The sequence below is a fragment of the Nycticebus coucang genome, chromosome 10 (assembly GCF_027406575.1).
Source record: "Nycticebus coucang isolate mNycCou1 chromosome 10, mNycCou1.pri, whole genome shotgun sequence".
Taxonomy (NCBI): Eukaryota; Metazoa; Chordata; class Mammalia; order Primates; family Lorisidae; genus Nycticebus; species Nycticebus coucang.
Window position 1 is genome coordinate 112,477,186 of NC_069789.1, and position 19,440 is coordinate 112,496,625.

Consider the following 19,440-nt stretch of genomic DNA (forward strand, 5'->3'; position numbering starts at 1 on the left):
AAACGGAGAAACTAAAACTGAGGAGAATCCAGCCACTGAAGAAGCGGGAGAGAGAGAAGCCAAGTCTGATTAATATCATACACCGTGTCTTATCAGTGGTCCCTGTCTCCTTTCTTTTTTTTTTTTTTTTTTTTTTTTTGTAGAGACAGGGTCTCACTTTATGGCCCTCGGTAGAGTGCCGTGGCCTCACACAGCTCACAGCAACCTCCAGCTCCTGGGCTTAAGCGATTCTCTTGCCTCAGCCTCCCGAGCAGCTGGGACTACAGGCGCCCGCCACAACGCCCGGCTATTTTTTGGTTGCAGTTTGGCCGGGGCCGGGTTTGAACCCGTCACCCTCAGTATATGGGGCTGGCGCCTTACCGACTGAGCCACAGGCGCCGCCCCCTGTCTCCTTTCTTGTACAATCCAGAAGAATATTTTTATCAACTATTTTGTAAATTTTTTTTAGTAGCTCTAGAAACATTTTTAAGAAGAAGGGAATCCCACCTCATTCCATTTTTTAAGTATAAATGCATTTTTTTAAGAGGTAAAATCATTTGCTGGTTGTTTATTTTTTTGGTACAACCAGAAAATAGTAGGGGATGTTGAACTATGGAAGGCTATGACTGTCTGAGGTGTGAGCTTAACATTCCATAGATGAGGGTTAGTTTTTATATCCTGTAATACAAAGCATACTAAATGGCAGTATGGAGTCCCAAGTCCTGCATTTAATGTCTTGAACATTTTAAATTACTTCGATTCTCATGTTGTTTTTTAGTAGAATTGTTTCCTAAAGAAAACCACTCCTGTGATCATGGCTCTCCGTGTCAGAATTGTGTACACTCTGTACATCTTTGGTTGTGGTGCTCCTGTTTTCCTAATAACTTTGTCACTGTGCTGTGAAGGACTGAAAATCTGAGCATGTAGCATATATGGAAATAAATTGTGAATTGCTGGGACTTGGTAACAGCTTATCAACATTTGAAGATACTGGTACTTGATATTCTCTTAAGGAAAATTTGCCTTCAAACTTTAATCTAGAAAATCACTGGAATAACTGTTTAAAAAAGAATGATAATAGGCTCGGTGCCCGTAGCTCAGTGGCTATGGTGCCAGCCACATGCACCGAGGGTGGTAGGTTCGAACCCAGGCCGGGCCAGCTAAACAACAATGACATTTGCAGGGCAGCGCCTGTTGCTCAGTGGGTAGGGTGCCCGCCCCACGTACTGAGGGTGGCAAGTTGGAACCTGGCCCTGGCCAAACTGCAACAAAAAGTAGCCTGGCGTTGTGGCGGGTGCCTGTAATCCCAGCTACTCAGGAGGCTGAGGCAAGAGAATCACTTAAGCCCAGGAGCTGGAGGTTGCTGTGAGCTGTGATGTCTCAGCACTCTACTGAGGGCAATAAAGTGAGACTCTGTCTTTAAAAACAAAACAAAAAACAAAAAACAATGACATTTGCAACCAAAAAAGTTGCCAGGCATTGTTGTGGCGGGTACCTGTAGTCCCAGCTACTTGGTAGACTGAGGCAAGAGAATTGCTTAAGCCCAAAGCTTTGAGGTTGCTGTGAGCTGTGATGCCATAGCATTCTACTGAGGGTGACATAGTGAGACTCTGTCTCAAAAAAAAAAAAATAGAAAAAAAGAATTACAATAAATGCCTTTTACATTTGGGGTACGTATGTTAAGAATTCTGTACAAATTGAAATGTCTATACTGACGCTCAATACAACCAATAAAATCTCAACTACAAAATAAAAAAAAAGCTAAAAGTAGACCTTCCATCATTTTCTCCATTTGCCCATAACTAGGCATCTACCCAGTAGAAAAGAAATCACTTTTTTTGTTACAGTTGTCGTTGTTTAGCTGGCCCGGGCTGGGTTCGAACCTGCCAGCCTCAGTGCATGAGGCCAGCGCCATAACCACTGTACTATGGGATGCTGAGCCTTACCATAAAGATTTTTGCACTAGAATATTTATCACAGCTCAATGTACCATCGCTAACCCAAGTGTCCATCAACACATGAATGGACAGCATGGTACTGGCATAAAAATAGAGACGTGGATATATGGAACAGAATAGAGAATCTAGAGATGAACCCAGCCACACATCATCACTTCATCTTTGACAGGTCTAACAAAAACTTGCATCAGGAAAAAGAATCCTTAATTAACAAATGATTCTGGGAGAACTGGCTAGTAACCTGTAAAACTGAAACTGGATCACACCTCTCACCACTAAGAGAAAGTGATTCTCACTAGATAAAAGATTTAAATTTAAGACATGAAACTATAAAAATACTAGAAGAGAGTGCAGGGAAAAAGCTTGAAGATACTGGCCTGGGAAAATATTTTATGAGGAAGACACCCCGGCAACTGCAGAAACACCAAAAATATAATGGGATTTGATCAAGCTAAAAAATTTCCACGCAGCTTAAGGGCACTACAACTAAAGCAAATAGATAGCCTGTGGAATGGGAGAAGATTTTTGCATTTTATGATTCTGACAAAGGTCTAATAACTAGAATCTACAGAAAACTCAAATTAATCAATACAAAAAAAACAAACAACCCATTTCTTTGTGGGTAAGAGACTTGAACAAAAACTTCTTTGAAGATGACAGGTGGGCTTGGTGCCCATAGCACAGTGGTTACAGCGCCAGCTACATACACAAAGGCTGGCGGGTTCGAGTCTGGCCTAGGCCAGCTAAAACAATGATGACAACTGCAACAAAAAATAGCTCGGCATTGGGCGGCACCTGTGGCTCAATGAGTAGCGTACCGGCCCCATATAATGAGGGTGGTGGGTTCAAACTTGGCCCTGGCCAAACTGCAAAAAAATAGCCGGGTGTTGTGGCGAGTGCCTGTAGTCCCAGCTGCTCGGGAGGCTGAGGCAAGAGAATTGAGTAAGCCCAAGAGCTGGAGGTTGCTGTGAGCTGTGATGCCACAGCACTCTCCTGAGAGCAATTAAGTGAGACTCTGTCTCTAAAAAAAAAAATAAGAAAATAGCTGGGCATTCTGATGGGTGCCTGCAGTCCCAGCTACTTTGGAGGCTGAGGCAGAGAATCACTTAAGCCCAAGAGTCTGAGGTTGCTGTAAGCTGTGATGCCAGAGCACTCTACTGTGGGCGACATAATAAGACTATTTCTCAAAAAAAAAAAAAAAAAAAGATGACAGGAGAATGGCTACCAAACACAAGAAAAAATATTCATTGTCGAGCAATACAGTGAGATGCTATCTCTAAAAACAAAACTTCATTGTTTTTAATCATCAGAGAAATGCAAATCAAAACCACTTTGAGATATAACCTAACTCCAGTAAGATTAGTCCATATCACAAAGTCCCAAAACTGCAGATGTTGGGGTGTGGATGTAGAGAGAAGGGCACTGCTAGTGGGATTGCAAACTAATACAGCCTTTTTGTAAAGAAGTATGAAGAATTCCCAGGAACTAAAAGTTGATCTTCCATTTGATCCCATAATTCCATTACTAGGTTATCTACCCAGAAAAACAAACATCATTTCACCACAAAGACATCTACAGCAGGACGTTCACTATAGACTAATACATAATTACCAAGTCGTAGAAACAGCCAAAATTTTAACCCATGAAGGAATGGATTTTAACCCATGAGTGAATGAATGGATTAACAAATTGTTGTAGACGTATATACCATGGAATCCTGTTTAGCCATAAAAACATGGAGACTTTACCTCTTTTATGTTTACCTGCATGGAGTTGGAACACATTCTTCTTAGTAAAGTATCTCAGGAATAGAAAAAAAGTATGCAATGTACTCAATACTATTATGAAACCAATATATAAACATTTACACTCTTATATGAATGATAAAACACAAATATCGTCTAGCAAAGGGAAGAAGAGAGGAAGGAGGGGGAAGGGAACAGGAAGGTAATAGGTGGGAGGAGGGAGGGCATTTGGTGGGATATTACCTAATGTGCATAATGCCAGGGTATATTTCAAAATAACTAAGAGTGAATTATAGGCTTGGCGCCTGTAGCTCACCTGCTGGGGCACCAGCCATATACACTGGAGCTGCCAGGTTCGAACCCAGTCTGGGCCTGCCAAACAACAATGACAACTACAACAACAACAACGAAAAATAGCCAGTCATTGTGGCAGGTGCGTGTGGTCCCAACTACTCAGGAGGGCTGAGGGAAGAGAATCACTGAAGCCCAAGAGTTTGAGGTTGCTGTGATGCCGGGGCACTCTACTGAGGGTGACATAGTGAGACTCTGTCTCAAAAAAAGAAAAGAGTAAATTATACATGTCTTACCACAAGAAATAAGTAAGTGAGGTGATGGTTGTATTAATCATCTTGATTTAAGTATTCCACATTGTACATCAAATCATCATATTGTACCCCCTAAATGTAGACAGTTATGATTTAATTACAAATTAAATTAAGAAAAAAGAAAAAAAAAGACTTAAATGGGTAAATAAACTACGGCATATGTAAAGCATGGAATACTACTTACCCATGAAGAAAGATGGAGACTTGGCCGGGCGTGGTGCCTCATGCCCTAATCCTAGCACTATAGGAGGCGGAGGGAGGTGGATTGCCTAAACTCACAGGTTCGAGACCAGCCTGTGCAAAAGCAAGGCCCCATCTCTAAAAATAGCTGGGCACTGTGGTGGGGGCCTGTACCCCAGCTATTTAGGAGGCTGAAGCAACAGAATTCTTGAGCCCAAGAGTGTGAGGTTGCTGTGAGCTGTGATGCCACAGAAAGACTGTCTCAAAAAATAAAAATAAAAAAAGGGTTCTTTGGTCTAGAAAAAAAGTCCTCCATGTGCTTCAATAGTATAGTTTAACCTGGAGGACACTATGCAGAGTGAAATAAGTCTGACAATAAATCAAAAATGCACCATTATCTAACCTCTGGGAAGCACCCACACAGTAAAATGCATACAAATAGAAAAGAAAGGGGAGGGCCAGAAAAAATGGAATGGGCTGAGGTGAGTCTAAATATAGATGATACGCAATTAAATTTAAATTCAAACATGGGAAACACTTCCATGTTAGCTCTGCTAAGCTCATACAATGTAAGATACAGTAAAATTTCTTTGCAAACAAAATGGTCTTAGGAAACCACCACTTTACATCTTAGTAGATGTAGCACTATGCTTATGAATGAAGGAAAGCATATGTGCATGTATCTGAAATAAATAAATCTGCCTTCATTATTAGTACCACAAGAGTATAAATAATCGCATGCTCCAGGTAAGTAAACAACCCACAGTGAGGATGGCTCATACTGAAAGTCATCCATAGTTAGTAGCAGCAAAGAGCAGAAATGTGTCCCAGCACTGCTATGGATGTCCAAGGACATGGTCAATAGCAACACAAGCAGGAAAGACGAGTCAGAAAACAGGACAGCACCAGCCTGTGAGTCACCAGTGACCAGGGAAGTGTTACAGGAGATTCACCAGAAAGAACTGTCTTTATGTTAAATCAAGAATGTAATTTTGAGAATTTCAGAAATTTGGCCAGGCACAGTGGTTGACGCCTGTAATCTGCCCTCTCCGCCTCCCAGACTGCTGGGATTACAGGTGTGAGCCTGTTCCAAAGACAAACATTTAAGTTACCAAAGAAACCCTTTTCCACTTTGCAGAGGTTTAAAAGAAACTGTTGCTAAAACAACCTCTGTACTAAACAATGAAATCTTCTAAAATCAGTCAATACTCACTGTTACAACAGCTCCACACATTCCAGATAGGACAGTCCAGATAGTAAACACAAACAAAAGCATACACGATAGTAAAACAGATGATTAAATGCATAAAAACCAGGGTCATGTATGATACATGAAAGTGCACAAGATGAGAGTAGCAGTGGCTGAAACAAGCGACAGTGGAGTACAATCCCCATGTATCATTCCAGTGAACTATACTCCCAGCGTAGAACTGGGGATTGAACACAGGACCCTTCTGTCCCCTGACTTTTCCTACTGCTGAGTAATAATCTCAGAAGACCTGACCTAGTCTCCTCCTATACACAGCAGCAAAGTGTGGACAAAACAGAACTGAAGAGTGGCTTGGGGACCTTGTGAAATAAAAAGAAACACTTACACTGTTCCCTTTCAGGTTCCTTTCATACTCCTAACACCTTGAAATGTCCAGGATGATAGGAATGTGACCTGTTATAATGATTCTTCTTCTTTTTTTTTTTTTTGAGACAGAGTCTTACTTTGTCACAGTCGGTTGAGTGCTGTGGCATCACAGCTCACAGCAACCTCCAACTCTTGGGCTTAGGCGATTCTCTTGCCTCAGCCTCCAAGTAGCTGGGACTACAGGAGCCTGCCACAACACCCAGCTACTTTTGTTGCAGTTGTCACTGCTGTTTTAACTGGTCGGGGCTGGGATTGAAACCGCTACCCTTGGTATACGGGGCTGGCGCCCTACCCACTGAACCACAGGAGCCACCCTTATTATAATGATTCTACCTTTATGGTGTCTTGCATAAAGGCTGGTCACCAGAAATATGAAGCTATGTTTAGAACGATGAAACTTTCAGCCCCAACCAACATCCCCAGGAAGGGGAGAGGGCTGGAGGTTGAGTTAACATCAATCATGCCAAGTGATGACACCTCTAAAAACAATCCTGCACTGTGAGGTTAGAAGAACTTGCAAATGCTGAACACATGGATGTGGTGGAGAGTGGGGCACCCAGTGAAGCTGCAAGGAGCCTTGCCCTGTGAGCCTCTTCATCCGCTGTTCATCTGTATCGTCTCACATGTCCCTTATAATAAACCACAAGCACAGAAAGTGTGTCACTGAGAGCTGTGAGGCAGCCTAGCAAATAATCACACCAGACCAGGGCCTCAAGGCACCTCCACCTCGCATCTGGTTGGTTAAAAGAAAGGGTGACAATCTGCTACTTGTGAGTGGAGTATGACGCAGGGAGCAGGCTTGGGGACTCAGTCCTTACCTGGTGGGATGTGACTATAACTCAGGCAGACAGGATCATAAATCAAATACAGAAAACCTTTTGATGGCTACCAAAAATTGGTTGTTGGTGGGGAGAAACCCAACACATTTTGCTGACCAGAAGAGAGATATTCTGTGTTGAGTGGCAGGGGAGATGATGAACATTCTGCCTTTCTCTTCTCTCCAATTGACCCAAATAGGCAGAGATGGATGGAGATAGCTCCGTGTGTCCCCTGGCTCCAGATATAAAAAAAGCGCAGCCAGTGTCTTCCCAGACCCTGATGAGGCCTTCCAAGTACAGGAAATGGGACAGCACCTGAAGAGGTCAATGTATCAGGTCTATAGCGGCATCTCCTCTCACCTCTATGGGCAGAGAACTGAGCACCAGATGGAATCAAATACAGAAGGACACATAACAGGGGAAAGATCCTTGGAGATGGCCCTGTGGTCCTAGACGGGACCAAAGAGTTCACAGAGGTGTCGTGCAATCAAATAATTAGCCTTGATCTCTCTTTAGCTGCAGCACAACTGGAAGGTGAAAAAATTGACTGTTCCACATCCAAAGAACAGAGTGGTAAGATTTCTGCTTAGAGCTCACAGGATTTAACCTTCGTTCATAACAGAACCCCCAATGGCAGACTTTCCTACACACTGTTCTTTTCTTGAGACAGAGCCTCAACCTGTTGCCATGGATAGAGTGCTGTAGCTACACAGCTCACATAACATCCAACTCAGGCTCAAGTGATCCTCTTGCCTCAGTTTTGTTCTATATCTAGTAGAGACGGGGTTCTTGATTTTTGCTCAGGCTGGTCTTGAATTCGTGAGCTCAAGTAATCCACCAACCTTGGCCTCCCAGAGTGCTAGGATTACAGCATGAGCTACTGCACCTAGCCTCCACACACTTTTTTTTTTTTTTGACAGAGTCTCACTTTGTGGCCCTTAGTAGAGTGCCGTGGTGTCAGAGCTCACAGCAACCTCAAACTCTTGGGCTTAAGTGATTCTCTTGCCTCAGCCGCCTAAGAAGCTGGGGACTATAGGTGCCTGCCACAACACCCGGCTATTTTTTGGTTGTAGTTGTCATTGTTGTTTGGCAGGCCCGGGCTGGATTCAAATCCACCATCTACGGTGCACGTGGCTGGCGCCCTAGCCACTGAGCTCCAGGTGCTGGGCCACGCACACTGTTTAATAGTGCGGCTTCCACTGTGTCTACCTGAGCTCTTACCTGAGTGCACACCTTTGATCCATTCCTCCCAGTTTGAATTTCTTGGTGTTTTCACTTCAGTCTCCACAGTCCAGGGCTCTTTCCCTTCCTCCAACATGGAGAGAACAGTCAGGTCAGGAAACAAGAATCCTGATTATAAAAACAAGGAATCAAATAGCTGGGCGTTGTGGCGGGCGCCTGTAGTCCCAGCTGCTTGGGAGGCTGAGGCAAGAGAATCGCGTAAGCCCAAGAGTTAGAGGTTGCTGTGAGCCGCGTGACGCCATGGCACTCTACTCGAGGGCGGTACAGTGAGACTCTGTCTCTACAAAAAAAAAAAATAAAAACAAGGAATCAAGAAGTGCTGTATGTTTGGCAAAATCCAAGGCCTATGGATAGGTAAGACAGAGGACATTATAAATGGATCAAGAAAAATATTTCTGGCCAGAAGTGGTGGCTCACGCCTGCAATCCTAGCACTTTGGGAAGCCCAGGTGGGTGGATTGCTTGAGCTCAGAAGTTTAAGACTAGCTTGAGGTGGAGCAAGACCCCGTCTCTAAAATTAGCCAGGTGTTGTGGCAGGTGCCACTTGTCACTGGTACTCAGGAGGCTGAGGCAAGAGAATGGCTTGAGCCCAAGAGTTTGAGGCTGCTGTGAGCTATGATGTCATAGCACTCTACTACGGGCGACAAAGTAAGACTGTCTCCAGAAAAAAAAAAAAATATATATATATATATAAAACATAAATTAATTATATGTAAATATATGGACCTTTACACTGAGCAATAAGGCTTCTGTCTCAGTCAGCCATGCGGGAGCTTCCACAGGGTGCAGAAGAGAAAATGTAAAGACACACAGGGCAGAGCCCGACTGTGAGAGCCACGTTATCCTCACCCATGGAGACCAGGTTCCTGTAGTTCTCCAACATCACAGCCCTGTACAAAGCCTTCTGAGCAGGGTCCAGGCACTGCCACTCCTCCTGAGAGAATTCTATGGCCACATCTCTGAACGTCAAGTGTCCCTAAAGGGGAAAACGTGTTTCACCATGGAGAGATGGAAATAAATCTTCTCTTCACAGAAAAATAAAAAGCGATTAAAAATATTGATGTGGGTGGTGCCTATCAGTGGTTAGGGTGCCGCCATATGCTCTAGGGCTGGTGGTTTCCAAGCCAGCCCAGACCTACTAAATGGAAAAAGAAAAGCTGGGCATTGTGGCGGGTACCTGTAGTCCTAGCTACTTGTGGAAAGAAACCACTTAAAGCCAGGAGTTTGAGGTTGCTGTGAGCTGTGATGCCAAGGCACTCTACCAAGGGCGACAAAGTGAGACTCTGTCTCAAATAAATAAATAAATAAATAAAAATAAAAGTATTGATGTGATTGAGGTAGGTGTTTTGAAAGATCCACATTAATACACTTTTCAGCTTGCTGTGCGTTGTACTCTACTTTTCTTTTTTTTTTTTCTTTTGGTGACAGACTCTCACTTTCTTGCCCCCCCGGTAGAATGCCATGGTGTCATGGCTCATAGCAACCTCCAACTCTTGGGCTTAAGCGATTCTCTTGCCTCAGCCTCTCAAGGAGCTGCGACTACAGGAGCCCACCACAATGCCCGGCTATTTTTTTGTTGCAGTTGTCATTGTTGTTTAACTGACCCAGACTGGGTTCAAACCCACCCAGCTTGGGTATATGTGGCCGGCATCCTACCCACTGAGCTATGGGTGCCGCCCTATACTTTTTCTTAAGCAGTTAGGATATTCCCTAAATTAGTGCGGATCTCACTTTTGTAGACATTACAAGAGAAACAAGGATGACATTAACACGGGCTTATATCTCTTCTCTATAGTGATATTAGATCTGTTTGACACACCAAATATTATTCAGTGTCCCCACAAACTAGAAAATAAGTATAGCCCTGACACCAAACTATATATTTTATTTGAATTATGTCTTCTGTAACAGCTTTGAGTAAAATTGGACCACCTTATAAAGAAGCAAAATAGGGCAGTGCCTGTGGCCCAGTAGGTAAGGCGCCAGCCCCATATACCGAGGGTGGTGGGTTCAAACCCAGCCCCGGCCAAACAGCAACAAAAAATAGCCGGGCATTGTGGCAGGCACCTGTAATCCAGCTACGCGGGAGGCTGAGGTAAGAGAATCACCTAAGCCCAAGGATTTCAAGGCTGCTGTGAGCTGTGACACCACAGCACTCTACTGAGGGTTAATAAGTGACACTCTGTCTCAAAAAAAAAAAAAAAGAAGAAGAAGAAGCAAAATAAAACATGAGAGTGTAGAACAACTTAAAGGCCATGGAAAATATTCAACATAAAATTGCCATGGTCGGGCGGTGCCTGTGGCTCAGTCGGTAGGGCGCTGGCCCCATATACTGAGGGTGGTGGGTTCAAACCCGGCCCTGGCTGAACTGCAACCAAAAAATAGCTGGGCGTTGTGGCGGGTGCCTGTAGTCCCAGCTACTCGGGAGGCTGAGGCAAGAGAATCGCTTAAGCCCAGGAGTTGGAGGTTGCTGTGAGCTGTGTGATGCCACGGCACTCTACCGAGGGCCATAAAGTGAGACTCTGTCTCTACAAAAAAAAAAAAAAAAAAAAATTGCCATGGTTAAAACATAGATAATTTATGTAAAGTGATGAGATGCCTCTGATTACACATGCCCATATTCACACACACCAGATACACACTCACACATATACACATACACACTTACACAGGTCTACTGAAATAACAGGATGTGGCTCTGTGCAAAGACAGCCCTCTGTTCCCACTGAGCCAGGGGGTTTCAGGGACAATAACAAGTCCTATAACAAGACCAAGTACAGAGTTTCTGACCACTTCTACAGCACCACTCCCCTCTTGGTGAAGCCCACTCCTACACTTTGGCAGGGGGAGCTGGGCTGGGCTGGGCTGAGTTCTCCTCCAGGGAACAGACTGGGCCCTGAAGAAAACCCAGGCAGAGCATAGGCCGCCTCACTCTTTGCAGGAGAACAGCTTGATCTCAGCCATCACAAGTGAAAGACACCATGCCTTAGTTTTCAATGCTGGAAACAGAATAGGCTAGAACCCTTTATCCACAGAGGATACACTCCATAAACACAGGGGATCTATGCATATGAACCTCATGTGCTATGTAAGTTGAAGGCACAGTAAAAGAATTTTGGAAAAAACAAAAAGAAACCAGGTACCTTGCCAAATGATATGAACTTATTATGATATATAAAACCTACATAAAGTGATCTGAAACTGGAGGGGATCTGTGAATATTACCTTATGTAGTATGTAATGAAGGGACAGAGACATCATTTGCAAAAGAAAAAGAAAGGACACGGGCTCGGCACCTGTGGCTCAAGCAGATAAGGTGCCAGCCACATCTACCTGAGCTGGCGGGTTCAAATCCAGCCCAGGCTCGCCAAACAGCAATGATGGCTGCAACCCCCAAATAGCCCGGCACTGTGGCAGGCACCTGTAGTCCCAGCTACTTGGGAGGTGGAGGCAAGAGAATCGCTTAAGCCCAGGACTTGGAGGTTGCTGTGAGCTGTGATGCCAGGGCACTCTACCCAGGGTGACAGCTTGAGGCTCTGTCTCAAAAAAAAAAAAAAAGAAAGTTAAAGAAAAAAAGAAAGGACACGGCATTCTAAATGCCATGAACATGTTATGAAATATTTGATGTATAAACCTGTGACCCGAAAGTTGCATTATAGTTGAAAGTTGTCACAATGAGACAATCACTGAGCATTTTCTACAGGAGGCAAGTGCCTCCTGCCAGCAAATCTAAGCATGTAGGGAGATCAAGGTGGGAGGATTATTTAATGCCAGAAGTTCAACTCCACTCTAGGGAACGTCATGAAGCCTTCTTAATACACAGAAAAACAAGCAGCCAGGCAAGGGGATGTGCACCTGCACTTTTAGCTACTTGGGAGGCTGAGACAGGAGTATGACTTGGGGACAGGAATTGGAAGGTGCAGTGAATATGATCTGGCCACCACACTCCTGTTTCAGTAACAGAGATCCCGTCCTAGAGAGGAAAAAAAAGACCCTGCAGACACAGCACAGCCTCTGTGGGATAGAAATACTCAGAATGACTAAACCAATTTCCTACTACTAGACATTTATGTTCAATCCACATTGTAACACATGATCGAATCAAACACCTCATATCACTGATGCCTGTCTATCTGTCCATACTATTCTTGGTAATAAACAATTTGGCATGAGAAACATAGGGATTCACCCAATTTAGCTTGAAATGTAGTAGAAAATCCAGCAGAAAAATGTCTTCTAACAAGGCGCCCTTTCTAGAATGTTCTATGTTACCCCGTAACTTTCATGTGCAGCTGGTTTAATCCTCCTGTACAGAGAAGTGGCAGTGCACCCAGATGTGGCCCCTGAGCAGTCCCTGCTGCCCTACAGCACTGACACCACAGGGCCACACCCCCCTCTAACCTAGGGTTGGAGGTGAAGCCCGACCCAGGACTGTGCCCAAGGGAGTCTCTTCATGATTTCATGTCATTGTGGCACAGTGAAAATTCCAAAGTGGAAATGAGAACTGAAGGAAAACATGGGTGAGGGGGAGCAAACATGTCACTCAGAATGGCTCAGAGTCAGAGAAGATCAGCAACAACTCCAAAGCCAGCATTTGAGAAAGGAACAAGACACACAACAATCCACTGAGAATATCACTGTACCTGAGTAAGAGCCATTCCGGATTCCTCTTCTTTCCTTTTACCTCTGATCTCAGCTTCCTCTTTACCAATCTCAGCTTCCTCTTTACCAAACACGAATGTGTAAAAATCAATTCCTATTGAAAAAAAAAAGGGTGTTTAATACTCAGTCAACACACTTCCTTTAGGTGACAGACTGCCTTGGAGAGTAAAGATTTCCCATGTAAGAAGATGGTTCTCTTAGCCGGGCGTTGTGGCGGGCGCCTGTAGTCCCAGCTACTCGGGAGGCTGAGGCAAGAGAATCACCTAAGCCCAGGAGTTGGAGGTTGCTGTGAGCTGTGTGAGGCCACGGAACTCTACCGAGGGCTATAAAGTGAGACTCTGTCTCTACAAAAAAAAAAAAAAAAAAGAAGATGGTTCTCTCCCATCCATAACACCAGGGGGATGCAGGAACAACACTCCTACAGGATGATGAACTAGTGATTTTCTGACCCCTTCATCAGACCTCACCCCGCTTCTGGTGACACCCCTACACACCCTGCAGGAGTGGGAAGCTGGGCTGCACTGACCTCCCTCCAGGGCACAGACCCTCACCCCTCTGAGCTCAGCCCTCAGCAATGGAGGACACAGAGGCTTAGTGGTCAGTGCTAGACACAGACAGGACACACCTGGTCACTGGAACCATCACTGAAGCTGGGTCCCAACGTGACTGTGTAAATGGCAGGGAGCCATGAGAGATGTATTTGAAAAAAGCCTCAGGACTCTAATGCCACAGCAGGCTTTCTACTCAGAGGGCCAAGGCCAAGGCCAGGACCCCTCCTTCCTTCTGGATCTGCTCTCCTTTTGGAGATTTCTTGTCACCAGTGTCCAGAAAGTGAAAGGTGAGAGACCAAAAGAAAAAGTCAGGTCAGCCAGAGTGAACCAGCAGGGTCCAGGTGGGAGTGAAGAGGTAGCTGAAATGTTAAATAGGGGGAAGAAGTCCCCAGTAAGAATGTGATATCAGCACAAAGACATAAGGAAGGAAGGGTGCATGTGACCTGCAGTTCCAGGGAGGAGAACTTTTAGAAAGAGAGACATCCAGTGTAAACACCATGAGGGAGGAACAACCTGGGGAAAAGAGGCCCCTGGAGCAGTCAGCCAAGGCCCAGTCCTGCACACTACTTTCTCCTACGTCTCAAGTGAAGTTTCAAAACATGTTGGCTCACCTATTTGACACAAACATGTACTTTTTTGAGCTTTCATAGAAAAATGCACTGAACACACTGCTAAACCATCACAAGTTAACTTATGTTTGTACCAGCATTTGGCATTACAATTTTTAAAACACAGGGGAATGCAGGATTTTGTAAAAGCCTCTTGATTTTGTCACTGAAATAATAACATGGGATTCCATCCGCCTACAATTACCAGTTAACAATGTGTCAAGATAGAATGTTTTGACTGGTTCACGCCTGTAATCCTAGCACTCTGGGAGGCAGAGGCAGGAGGATCCCTTGAGCTCATGAGTTCTAGACCTGTGTCTACTAAAAATAGAAACTAGCAAGGTGTTGTGGTAGGCGTCTCAACTTTGAGCTATGTGGGAGGCTGAGGCAAGAGGATCTCTGTAGCCCAGGAGCTTGAAACTGCTATGACCCATGATGACACCAGGGCAGTCTACCTATGGGGTCAGACACTGTCTAAAAAATCAATCAACTAATTAATCAATATAAAAATTAAAATAAAAACTAAACATGTATTAAGCAGTGCAGATAGGACGCCAGGCCACCGTGAGACTCTGAGCGGGACTGGCAATGGTGCACAATCGCAGGGCCAGCAGCACTCAGGAGCTAAGACAGACCATTCCCTGTCACTACTGAGAAGAGCTCCCAGCCCTTAAACAGGGAGGGTAGGTTGTTAGGAAATGTCTCCCCTTTAATGTATGAAATAGAAAAACTACTCATACTGAACACAGAATATTTTCTCTCTAATCACTACGCTGGGATCTCTTCTGGTCTCATCTCTGGGTACAAGTTGAACCGCTTAGAATCCTGAAGGGTGTGAACCACCTCGCGGTGAGGACTTTCCAGGGTCCCAAGGGAGTGTAGGGATCACTGAGGGGCTTTTAGGGGGGACACGGTTGAGAAAGGTGGTGTCTCCCTGGCCCTGCAGCAGGAAGACCCCGGGAAACGACCCGCCTCTGGGCGACTCAACTCACAGGAAAGCAACCCCGGAATCTCATTGGGGCGTGAATTTAGTGGAGGCGGAAGGAGACGTGCGGGGATTTAAGGGCTCTACGGCCCCTGAGTTCGCGGGGTACAGAAGCGAAGTGGACACCCAGTCGGAAAAGGGAAACTCACCAGCCACCGGGTCGCCTTCTTTCCACGCTTGCAGCTTCCAGGCCTGCCTGAACCTGCGCGTACAGGAAAGGCCGCGGCCAGGCACGGGTGGCCCTAGCCTAAGCTTAGCAAGGCCTTGGTGCCCTGGGGCCCAGTTTCACGGGTTTATGGGACAAAAACTACCACCAGCAGAGGCAATTTAAGGGTCAGGGAACTGAAATTTGGCTGGAAGCGTCAACATCCGCTGGTGATTAAATCCAAGAATGTTCCTGCAATCAAAATTAAGTTCTGTAATTACATTAAGCCCTCCAGGAATGTCTGCAGATGAGGCAAACTACAATGGGAATTGCAAACCCCTCCCAGACTCACTCTGAATAGGAAGACCAGCCAGTGTCAAGAGGCACGATGGCCTCTGGGGATCTGGCAATACAGATTATCCCGTCAAGTTGAAGTCTGGGGTATTTTCCCTTGTAGTAAATTTTTTCAGTTACCTCTGCCATTGTTGATTATTTATTTATTTATTTAGAGACAGAATCTTATTTTGTCACCTGGGTAGAGTGCCATGGCAGTATAGCTCACAGCATCCTCAAACCATTGGTCTCAGGTCATGGTCTTGCCTCAGCTTCTGGACTAGCTGGCACTACAGGAACCTGCCACCATGCCCAGCTAGTTTTTCTAATTTTCAGTACAGAAGGGGTCTTGCTCTTGCTCAGACGGTTTGGAACTCCTTACCTCAGGCGATCCGTCCTGGTCCACACCCCTTACTGCTGGGATTACAGTCAGGAGCCACCACCCAGCTTCTGCACTTGCTGAGTGATGTGCACACATGTGATTTCCAGGCATCTGACCTTACACAAGGCGCCATTAATGAATTTCAGTTCACTTTCTTGTTCTGTCCCAAAGCTGTCCCTAAACTGAAGACTTTCAGGTACATTGCTTTTTCATATTTATACACAACACGGTTTTGCCCACCACTGTGCTATGAGCATGCTCATGTCACAAAATCTGTCTCCAAACAGCATCTGCCTTTCTAAACTCTAAATACGTCTCTAGAGTGATACAAGAAAAAAATATACTGGCTCACAATATGAAAGAGAAAAATTTAGACAAGAAAAATCTTATTACAAACCAGATAATATTACTATTAGACTTGGAAACAAACCATGGTATATTGTTTCATATCCTAATTGGAAAATTCTTTCCCTAATTTTGTAAAAATTTTTGTAAAATTCCTTTATTGTATTTATAATATAATAAACATTTCCACACAATAATTTAGATTCTATTTTTAAAAATGTTTTAGGAGGGCGGCGCCTGTGGCTCAGTCGGTAGGGCGCCGGCCCCATATACCGAGGGTGGCGGGTTCAAACCCGGCCCCGGCCAAACTGCAACCAAAAAATAGCCGGGCGTTGTGGCGGGCGCCTGTAGTCCCAGCTACTCGGGAGGCTGAGGCAAGAGAATCCCTTAAGCCCAGGAGTTGGAGATTGCTGTGAGCTGTGTGAGGCCATGGCACTCTACCGAGGGCCATAAAGTGAGACTCTGTCTCTACAAAAAAAAAAAAAATGTTTTAGGAAATTTAACTAGATGGCATTTCTAAAACCTTTTTTTTGCAGACAGAATCTCCTTCCACGTTGCCCAGGCTTGAATGCCATGGAATCAACCTAGCTTCTGCATCAGCCTCCTGAACTGGCACCAACCACACCACCAGACTAATGGTTCTTTTTTCTTTTTTTTTATTGAGACAGTTTCACTACGTCACCCTCCGTCACCCTCGGTAGAGTGCTGTGATGTCAAAGCTCCCAGCAACCTCAAACTCCCAGGCTCAAGTGATTCTTTTGTCTCAGCCCCCCAGGTAGCTGGGAAAACAGGTGCCCACCACAACACCCAGCTTTTTTTTTTTTTTTGTAGAGACAGAGTCTCACTTTATCACCCTCGGTAGAGTGCCGTGGCCTCACACAGCTCACAGCAACCTCCAACTCCTGGGCTTAAGCAATTCTCTTGCCTCAGCCTCCCGAGTAGCTGGGACTACAGGCGCCCGCCACAACGCCCAGCTATTTTTTGGTTTGTAGTTCAGCCGGGGCCGGGTTATGAACCCGCCACCCTCGGTATATGGGGCCAGCGCCTTACCGACTGAGCCACAGGTGCCACCCAGCTTTTTTTTTTTGTTTTTAAGCAGGCTGAGGCTGGGTTCGAACCCATGACCCCTCGTGCATGTGGCTGGTGCCTTACTCACTGTGCACTGCCTAATTTTTCTATTTTTATATATTTATTTTTTATTTATTTATTTTTTAGAGGCAGTCTCACTTTGTCACCCTTGGTAGAGTGCTATGGCATCACAGCTCACAGCAACCTCCAGCTCTTGGGTTTAGGCAATTCTCTTGCCTCAGCCTCCAGAGTAGCTGGGATTACAGGCGCCTGCCACAATGTCCGGCTATTTTTTTGTTGCAGTTTGGCCGGGCCTGGGTTCAAACCTGCCACCCGCAGTGTATGGGGTCGGTGCCCTACTCACTGAGCCAGAGGCGCCGCCCTATTTTTTTAGGTTTTGAGACAGAGTCTCACTATGTCACCCTTGGTAGAATGCTGTGGTGTCACAGCTCACAACAACCTCAATCTCGTGGGCTGTAGTGATTCTCTTGCCTCAGCCTCCCAAGTAAGTGTGACTACAGGTGCCTGCCACAATGCCCAGCTATTATTTTGTTGCAGTTGTCATTGTTGTTCAGCAGGCCCAGGCTTGGTTCGAACCCAACTGTCTCGGGGTATGTGGCCGGCGCCCTCATTATTGATCTATGGGCAAGAAGCCAATTTTTCTATTTTTAGTAAAGAGGAAATCCTCCTCTTCCTCATTAGTCTTCAATTTTTGAGTTCATGTGAATAACCCATCTTCACCTCCTAGAGTACTAGGATTACAGGTGTCAGCCACCGTACACTGTAGGATGTGATGTTTGGGGCAGCCAAGAAAGAAATGAAGTGTGCTATTAACACGGTCTCTCCTAACCAAGCTGAGGGATTTCAGTGCATAATTCTGTCATCTTAAAGACTCAAGCTGCATTGTGTGACACTTGACTAACACCTTTTTTATCTCTGCCTTGCCTCTTCCTATTCTGCCCATCTGGTTGGCTAACAGCAATGCCTGAGTGCTCCCTCCTTTGTCACCAGCTGTAGGTTTACAACAGAGGTAGAGACTCCACCTTCACCCCACGCTTAAAATTCGTAACATCCCACACCTGCCACTTCCTCTGAAACCATGTATGCACCTGTGGGGAGGAGAGGCAGTATTCTGCTTTCCTCAGAAAACTCACTGTGCAATACAAATTCTCACACCTGTACCGTGTACATCCATCATCACTCTCAATATCCCAAGCAAAGGTCAGGTGCATGTGAACAAACGAGGTCCAGGGGAATCAAAGTACAACCTGAGGACAGTGTTATAAGAGTGAATATGGCTCACACCTGTAATCCTAGCACTCTGGGAGGCCTGGGAGGTGGATTGCCTGAGCTCACAGGTTCAAGACCAATCTGAGCAAGAGCAAGACATCTTTTCTAAAAATAGCTGGGCGTTGCGGGTGCCTGTAGTCCCAGCTACTTGGGAGGCGGAGGCAAGAGAATTGCTTGAGTCCAATAGTTTAAGGTTGCTGTGAGCTGTGATGCCACAGCCCTCTACCAAGGGTGACAAACTCTGTCTCAAAAAAAAAAAAGTCAGTATGGGTGGTTCCCAGTTTATCCAGAAAAACAAAGTTCCATTTTCAATTCTGACTCTATTTTTTTTTTTTTGTAGAGATAGAGTCTCACTTTATCGCCCTCGGTAGACTGCTGTGATGGTGTCCCTTCTTTCTAGAAAATGCCACAGAAATGATTCGTAAACAACTGAGACCTACTATTCTGTTCTTTCCCTGACACCACAGCGAAATGTTGGTAAGAACAGTTTTTGAAGACTTTTCTTTTTTTTTTTTTTTTTGGTAGAGACAGAGTCTCACATACCACCCTCAGGTAGAGTGCCGTGGAACCACACAGCTCACAGCAACCTCTAACTCTCGGGCTTACGCGATTCTCTTGCCTCAGCCTCCCGAGCAGCTGGGACTACAGGCGCCCGCCACAACGCCCGGCTATTTTTTGTTGCAGTTTGGCCGGGGCTGGGTTTGAACCCGCCACCCTCGGCATATGGGGCCGGCGCCTTACTCACTGAGCCACAGGCGCCGCCCATTTTTTGAAGACTTTTCAAAGTTCAGTATGGAAGTCATAAAAAGTAAAGTAGCCTTTTGAATAAACCTCCAATAATAAAACATTGTGTAACCATGTCCATCTGTCCTTGAATGTTTGGTATGCACCATTTCATAAGGGTCAATG

At 45.3% G+C, this 19,440-nt stretch overlaps 1 pseudogene; it reads right to left on the reverse strand.

The window, feature by feature from the left end:
- Positions 1-200: 200 nt before the first annotated feature.
- LOC128595874 (zinc finger protein 677-like) lies at positions 201-12,820 on the reverse strand (annotated as a pseudogene).
- Between the last annotated feature and the right edge of the window lie 6,620 nt (positions 12,821-19,440).